Source organism: Mobula birostris, chromosome 11 (assembly GCF_030028105.1).
Source record: "Mobula birostris isolate sMobBir1 chromosome 11, sMobBir1.hap1, whole genome shotgun sequence".
Taxonomy (NCBI): domain Eukaryota; kingdom Metazoa; phylum Chordata; class Chondrichthyes; order Myliobatiformes; family Myliobatidae; genus Mobula; species Mobula birostris.
In genome coordinates, this window is record NC_092380.1 from 101,342,033 (window position 1) to 101,350,871 (window position 8,839).

Genomic DNA, 8,839 nt, shown 5'->3' on the forward strand with positions numbered 1-8,839 from the left:
CATTGACTGTTTGCTCATTTCCATAGATGCTGCCTGGCCTACTGAGTTCTTCCAGCATTTTGTGTGAGTCCCCTTTGTTCTTTCTCTTTACCCCTTTCTCCTTTTTCTTAGGCTCCCTTCCCCTGCTCTTCTCTTTCCTCTTCATTTCGTACCACACTTCCTCACTCACCTCATTCGTTCTTGTAACGCTTAATAAGCAACAAGTCTTATGCCTCATTCTTAACTTCCAAAGAACCCTTGGATCGCAAAAGTTTATTGTCAATCAACCATGCACATGTATACAGGTTTCCCCTGCCATCCGAAGGCAGAGCGTTCCTATGAAACGGTTCGTAAGCCGGAATGTCGTAAAGTGAAGAAGCAATTACTATTTATTTATATGGGAAAAATTTGTGAGCATTCGCAGACCCAAAAAATAACCTACCAAATCATGCCAAGTAATACATAAAACCTAAAATAACAGTCACATATAGTAAAAGCAGGAATGATACGATAAATACACAGCCTATATAAAGTAGAAATACTTTCCTACAATCATTGCTGCACTGTCCACCGCAACGAAAATCTCACGCAAGCGCTCTCGGCAGAAACACTCTCTCCAGTAACCTTTAAGCTATGAAGCTGCCAAATCATACCAAGTAACACATAAAAATACACAGCCTATATAAAGTAGAAATAATGTATGTACAGTGTAGTATCACTTACCCGAATCGGGAAGACAGTGCCGAGCACACTGATGATGGTGTGTTAGGCTGAGTCATTGGAGGTTGGGGTGGTGCAGTGGTCTGGGTCCCCAACCTCCAGGCCGCGGACCGATACTGATCCGCGAAGCATGCAGGGATGCAACGGTAGCCGGGACGCACCCAGCACATCTTTAAGAAAAAAGCCGAAATAAACAAGTTAATTATTTAGGTGCCACCCAGCACGTAAATGTCGGCCCAGATCAGAGGCGACGCAATCAGCAATCGCCTCTGATCTGGGCCGACATTTACATGCTGGGCGGCACCTAATTAATTAGCTTGTTTATTTTGGATTTTTTCTTAAAGATGTGTTGCGTGTGTCCCGGCTACCGCTGCACCACTGCATGCTTCGCGGCAATGTATCAGTCTGCTGCCCGGGTGTTGGGGTGTTGGGACACTGAGGTGTCATCTCATTGTCGTCTGTTTCCATCAGGGTAGGCAGGTCATCTTCTATGTCTGCCTGCCTCGATGTCGAAGGTTGAGGTTCGTCGTCTGCTGTGGCTGATGTGGAAGGCTTGAAAAACGACAGTATGCTTGACTGCTTAGCCTCGCGCATTTTTCTATCATACAGTTCTTTGTAAGCACTCAAACCATCCTGCAAATATGCCCTAATCCTATGTACCCTTTTCAAAGTTGAAGTCGTACTTTTCTGCAATCATTGCAGTGAAAATCTCACGCAGTTGCTTCACGTTCAGTTCCTGGATGACTTCACTTTTGGTCCGTTCGCTACTGCATTCGGTTTCAATTGTTATCCTTTCCTCTTACAATTGCATTAGCTCTTCCTCTATCAGTTCTTGGTTATGGGATGCCAAAACCTCTTCAACATCATCTTCGTCAACTTCGAGTCTACAGGTCTGTGGTGGCCAGTGCGATCATGTTTGCTGTTGTGTGCTGGAGCAGCAGGCTGAGGGTAGCAGACACCAACAGAATCAACAAACTCATTCGTAAGGCCAGTGATGTTGTAGGGATGGAACTGGACTCTCTGACGGTGGTGTCTGAAAAGAGGATGCTGTCCAAGTTGCATGTCATCTTGGACAATGTCTCCCATCCACTACATAATGTACTGGTTGGGCACAGGAGTACATTCAGCCAGAGACTCATTCCACCGAGATGCAGCACAGAGCGTCATAGGAAGTCATTCCTGCCTGTGGCCATCGAACTTTACAGCTCCTCCCTTGGAGGGTCAGACACCCTGAGCCAATAGGCTGGTCCTGGACTTATTTCCTGGCATAATTTACATACTACTATTTAACTATTTATGGTTTTATTACTATTTAATTACTTATGGTGGAACTGTAACGAAAACCAATTTCCCCCGGGATCAATAAAGTATGACTATGACTAACTTCCGCAAGCAAAACTCACTTTGTCCTTACTTCTTTCACCACTATCGAAATGCTTAATTATGTCTAGTTTTACGCTAAGTGTAACACCCTTACGAACTCTTTTAGGCTTTTCTGATACCTTAGAACTCATCTTGCCAACGGATGCTCAAAATAAATCCACATAAAGCACAGGTGCTCACAGGCACGTGTTTAAGCAACGCCAGGTAGAACGCAGTTCCGGGGGAGAAGCTTGGCTGCTCAGGGCATGCACTGCCTTTCTTCGCACGCTGCCTTTTTTTGTAACAGTGAAAACACCTTCTGTTAGTGAAAACAGGTAAAGGTCTTTTGTAACAGCGAGGTGTTATAAAGTGAACATTCAAAAACCGGGGGACACCTGTACAGCTAAACGGAAAAACATTCCTCAGGGAACAAGCTGCAAAATACAGTACATACATAACATACAGCACATAAACTAATATTAACACAATAGTAACAAAAGATGAAATAAATTTCTGTCGATGTACAAATTGACATAAAGTGAATATGTGACATGCAGTGAAACATCAAACTGTATACTGTAACACTATTGGCACCGACATAAATAATGTGTAATGGGTGGTAGCAGTGTATTCAGAGGTCTCATGGCCTGGAGAAGAAGCTGATACCCAGACTACCAGTCCTTGTTCTTATCCTGCGCTACCTTCGGCCTAACAGTGGGAGGTCAAAGAGATCGTGGGACAGATGGGAGAATCCTTGACAATGCCAGTAAATCTGGATCCAAAATCCAGTGATTCCTTACGCAGGAGATTCAGAAATATGGATAATGAAAACAACAGGAGTATAGGGGGAGCAAAATTGTAATAAGTATTTAACTGACATACCTTGATTTACACCATGTGGATTGGTGCTTGTATTGGCTGGTAAAGCACCAAAGATTTCCTGAGGTTTGGTGCCTGTAATGAACATTGCCTGTTATGCTCCCTGTGGCCACTTTATTAGTTACACCTGTACACCTGCTCATTAATGCAAATGTCTAATCAACCAATCATGTGGCAGCAACTGAAAGCCTAAAAGCTTGCAGACACGATCAAAAGGTTTAGTTGTTGTTCAGGTCAAACATCGAAATGGGGGAAAGAAATGTGATCTGTGTGACTTTGACCCTGATTGTTGGTGCCAGATGGGGCGGTTTGAGTATCTCAAAAACTGGGATTTCACGCACAACAGTCTCTAGAGTTTACAGAAAATGGTGTGAAAACAAAAAAAAGGAAATCCAGTGAACAGCAGTTCTGTGGGTGAAAATACCTTGTTAATAAGAGAGATTGGAGAAGAATAGACAGAGTGGTTCATGCTGTTGGGAAGATGACAATAAGTCAAATAATCACATGTTACAACAGTGGAGTGCAGAAGAGCATCTCTGAATGTACAACATGTCGAACCCTTGAAGCAGATGAAGCACTGAAGTAGCAGACCACAAACATATACTCAATGCATATTATCAGTTACACATTCTGCTTATGAAAGAAGAATTCTGTTATGTGGTGGTGGGGGGGAGAGAATAGGAAGCCTTAATGGAATGCTAAAAAGGAATAGGTATTTGGTTGGAATTTTCTTTATTAATTGTCTCAGATTGATCTTCTGGCACTGAAGGTTATTTTTTCAGGAAAACCTATGTTAGTTTGTACACACCCTGGAAATCCTGGTGACAGAATCCCCCAGTGCATGAGTGTATTTTTTCCCTAATGCACTTTTATTGATGTTTGGATGCTTGCAGAGGGCTCCTGAGCATGTAGCCTGGTGTGGAATCACAGCCCATTTCCATACTTGGCCAATGGCAGACAAATAAGCTCCAGCTATTGAAGCAGTTTCCTGCAGATAAGAGATGATATGGAAGGGGAAACCTGGCAAATCGATGAGCGTACAGCAGCATATCATTTCCTCTGCAACGCCTGTGTGCTAATTAACAATTCCAAGCATGTTTTAAACAGTATTTTGGGATTTCCTCACTGTAGCAAACTTCCTCTTTGGATTAAATATGAAGATTTTTTTTTAAAGAATAAAAACTATTATGAAGTTGAGTTTTAATTCTTGAACTTGATCTTCAAAGGACTTCTTTTAACTGGACAATGTGGATTTTTTAATATAGAGGGGAATATTATCACCTGGACAGTGCTCCCTACTTATTAGAAAACATTCTTTGTACAGTAAAACAGCCTAGTTTGCCTTGTTTGTCACTTTCTCTCACTCTCGCTCATCTTTACTCTCAGCTTCGCTCTCACACTCTCTCTCTCACCCTCATTCACTCATTCTCACTCTCTCACTCACTCTCTCTCACCCTCACTCACTCATTCTCATTCTCTCAGTCACTCTCATTCTCTCAGTCACTCTCACTCTCTCACCCTCACCTTCACTCTCTCACTCTCTCACTCTCTCATCCCCTCTCACCCTCACCCTCACTCACTCGCTCACTCTCTCTCTCACTCCCACTGTGTCCTTCCCACTGTAAGCCATAATTTTTTCTCCACGCTTTGGCCCATGGTGGGATTGGAAGCCAGTTGTTTCGATATTGTAGAGGGAAGCAGAGGCTGAAGTGGAGAGCAGAGCTGTCCACTCCCAAACTCAAAGCCAAAACCAACACTGGCTTTATTATCTGTTGCTCCAAGTTAAACCAAGGACTATGCAAATACTTCTCTGCAATTATTTTCATAGAAAATGTATGTGTCATAATGGAGCTATGATTGGTTCAGACTCCAGATCTTTGTAGCTTTTATTTTCAATAAAGCTGGAGACCTTGCACCACTAATAATGCATGAAGAATATTTTCCAGTTTAATTTATTAGATTAACTCAAAACTTTCTGCTGCGATTCCTTGTTAAAATCTGAATTGAATTATAAAGATGCATGTGTATGGAATTATTATTTATTAACTTATAGGATATGATGGAAAGCCTGCATTTATTGTTCATTCCACATGACACTCAAGACGGTGACACTGAGCAACCCACCCAGTTAAGTTAATCTTCATTTTGTATTTCAACATGGCATTCTGTGTACAACCAATACTTCAAAGGATACTTTGAAGAGTTGAACCCATTGCTGCAGGGTCTCCAGTCATGTTCAGGACAGATTAAGTATGGTCCATAAATTTCCTTCCCTGAAGAACACGAGGGAACCAAATGAACTCACAACCGTCTGAGAGTATCACAGTAGCTACCATTACAGAGACAAGCATTGTTTTTACACTCCAGATTATTTTTTAAGAAACTAAATTTAAATTTCATAGCTATCACAGTGGGATTTTAACTCATGTCACTGAATCATTAATTTAGAAACATAACTATTGAATATTCATTCCTATTACACACAAAAAAGCGAGGATATTTATCTGGTCAGGTCAGTGATATTTATTTATTTGTTTATTTATTGAGATACAGCATGGAATAGGAGCTTCCAGCCCTCTGAGCCACTCTGCCCAGCAATCCGCCAGTATAATCCTACCCTAATCAAGAGAAAATTTACAATGACCAATTAACCTTTCCACCAGTACGTCCTTGGACTGTAGGAGGAATACTACAGGTTACTTCCCAACCCCTCCTTATCCAACCCTATGACTTGCTATACTTTTCTCTTTTGTTTAAATATCTTCAAAACGTGGTATTACGGTAAAAAAAAAGATCATCGAGCCCTTTATACCAATGCAGTAACCAACTAACTATTGACCATCATGTATTGTACTAGTATCTCTTTGCCAACTGCCTGCCCTCAACCTTCTCCAGTTTTAAGAGATCTCCCCAATCAACCAGCTAGAACTTCTCCAGTTATGGCCTTTGGAGCAAAACCTGTTTAAATGATCTCATCTGCTGTTGTTTTGCCCTTAATTCATTCATCCTGAACCCTGGGATTCTATCCCAAAAAGTATGCTGCCCCTTCCCTTCTCCTTCAAGATGCTCTTTAAAACTTGGTTCTTGTGTCTAACTGTCCGAGGGTCAATTTTTGTTTGATAATGTTCCTGTGAATTACGTGGAGCATTTGACCATGGAAGAGGATTTCCATAAACTCAAACGATTGTTGATTTTGGAAAAGAGTAAACAGTTGACGTTTCAGGCCATGACCCTTCATCAGGATTGAAGGGTCTCGGCCTGAGACATTGACTCTTTACTCTTTTCCACTGATGCTCCCTGGCCTGTTGAGTTACTCCATCACCTTGTGTGTGTTGCTTGGATTTCCAGCACCTGCTGATTTTCTTCCCATTGTTGCTATTTAAAACACCGCACACTAAATAAATCATCTGACAAATAAATAATCCCGATGAAGGGTCTCGGCTCAAAATATTGTCATGTTTATTCCTTTCCATAGATGCCGTCTGACCTGCTGAGTTCTTCCAACATTTTGTATGCATTATGCCGAATTTCCAGTATCTGCAGAATCTCTTGCGTGTAAAATAAATAATCTAAAGTCCTTCTTAGTCTTGGCACAATTATTTTGGCCTATTCTGACTTTTACCTCCACTGAAAATTAGCATTGCCAGGGAACAGAACAATTTTCTCCTATGAGCAGGTGTGATCTACGGTGCTCAGGGAAGAGAGTAATCTGTTGTTATGTTGTGCTAACTGCTAAGCTACCATACTGTCCATAATTAATATGAGTTTATTAAACAATGTTTTATTACCCTCTGTAAAGTCTACCTTTAACTTGGCTGAGTTCAAATGGCCTTTGGAAGGTGCAACAATATGGATCAGAATCATAGTCATAGTCATAGTCATACTTTATTGATCCCGGGGGAAATTGGTTTTCGTTACAGCTGCACCATAGATAATAAATAGTAATAGAACCATAAATAGTTAAGTAGTAATACGTAAATTATGCCGGTAAATTATGAAATAAGTCCAGGACCAGCCTATTGGCTCAGGGTGTCTGACCCTCCAAGGGAGGAGTTGTAAAGTTTGACGGCCACAGGCAGGAATGACTTCCTATGACGCTCTGTGCTGCATCTCGGTGGAATGAGTCTCTGGCTGAACGTACTCCTGTGCCCAACCAGTACACTATGTAGTGGATGGGAGACATTGTCCAAGGTGGCATGCAACTTGGACAGCATCCTCTTTTCAGACACCACCGACAGAGAGTCCAGTTCCATCCCCACAACATCACTGGGCTTACGAATGAGTTTGTTGATTCTGTTGGTGTCTGCTACCCTCAGCCTGCTGCCCCAGCACACAACAGCAAACATGATCGCACTGGCCACCACAGACTCGTAGAACATCCTCAGCATCGTCCGGCAGATGTTAAAGGACCTCAGTCTCCTCAGGAGATAAACAGAAACAGGTTTATTATCATTGACACACATCATGAAATTTGTTGCTTTGCAACAGCAGTACAGTGCGACACACAAAATTTACTGTAAGTTACGAAAAGTAAATAGTGTAGAAAGAGGAATAACAAGGTGCTGTTCATGGGTTCGTGGACCTCTCAGAAATCTGATTGTGGAGGGAAAACATTGCTCAGTTGTTGACTGTGGGTCGTCAGGCTCCTGTACCTTTTTCCTGATGGTAGTAATGAGAAGAGAGCACGTTCCGGGTGCCGAGGGTCCCACGGATTCTTCAGGTTGAAAATCAGTGCCGAAAGCCAGGCCAGAGTTCACGACCCACTTCCCGGCATGAAGAATGGCACATGGCGGAAGTCAATTTAATTGAAGGCATGAATCCACAAAAGGAAAGAGGAAATGCATTTCCCTGTCTTCAAACAGAGGCTAAAAAAAGATCTCATAGGTGAAAGTGCAGGGATCCGACTACTTTAATTCAACAGGCTGCTTTGACCCCTTATCCTAACCTGTGGCTCTTTGCTTTGCATTCAAAGTAGCAGGCAGAATTGAGCTGTTCTGACCCAGTGGAATGTACGTATAAGAAAAGAAATAAAGTGTCCAAGTGACACAGTGGTTTTCTCAAGAGCAGCGAGTGCAATGCAGAGCTTGCCAGCCAAAGGAGATGATAACAGGCTTTACTTTATTAGTAGTCAGGAGATTTGGTTGCTCATAAAAGACTATTGCAAACTTCTACAAATGTACGGAGGAGAGCATCCTGACTATTGCATCACTACGTAGTCGATGTTCCAATGGGCTGGATAGAAAGAAGCTAAATAGGGTTTTGGACTCCATTACTCCATCACAGCCACAATCATACCCAATATCAAGGACACCTTAAAGTGCCAAGTCCTCACGAAGTCTGAATCTATCATTAAAGACTCTCACCACCAAGGACATGCCCTCTTCACATTACTATCATCGCGAAAAAGGTACAAGAGCCTGAAGACACACAATCAACACTTTAGGGACATTTTCCCTCCACTGTCAGATTTCTGAGTGGTGCATGAACCCATGAACATTAACATTATCCCTCTTTCTACACTGTTTATTTTTTTCAACTTACAGTTATTTTCACATGTCGCACTGCACTGTTGTCACAAAGCAACACATTTCGTGATGTGTGGCAGTGACTCTGATTCTGACTGGTGTGGTAGCATCTTCCAAGGACCATCTGAACTTTGCCAGGTTAAAGCTAATGACAAGATGGTAGGCCTTACAGAGGTAAATCAGACATCCATGGCCAGCCGAGTTCCCCCAGCGTTTTGTGTGTGTTACATTCATATTAAACGCAGCTCCATCATGGGCACCAGCCTCCCCAGCATCAAGGATTTCTTCAAGGGGTGATGCTTCAAAATGCTAAGAACCCCCACCATCCAGGACATGCCGTTTCTCATTGATACCGTTAGGCCGGAGGTTCAGGA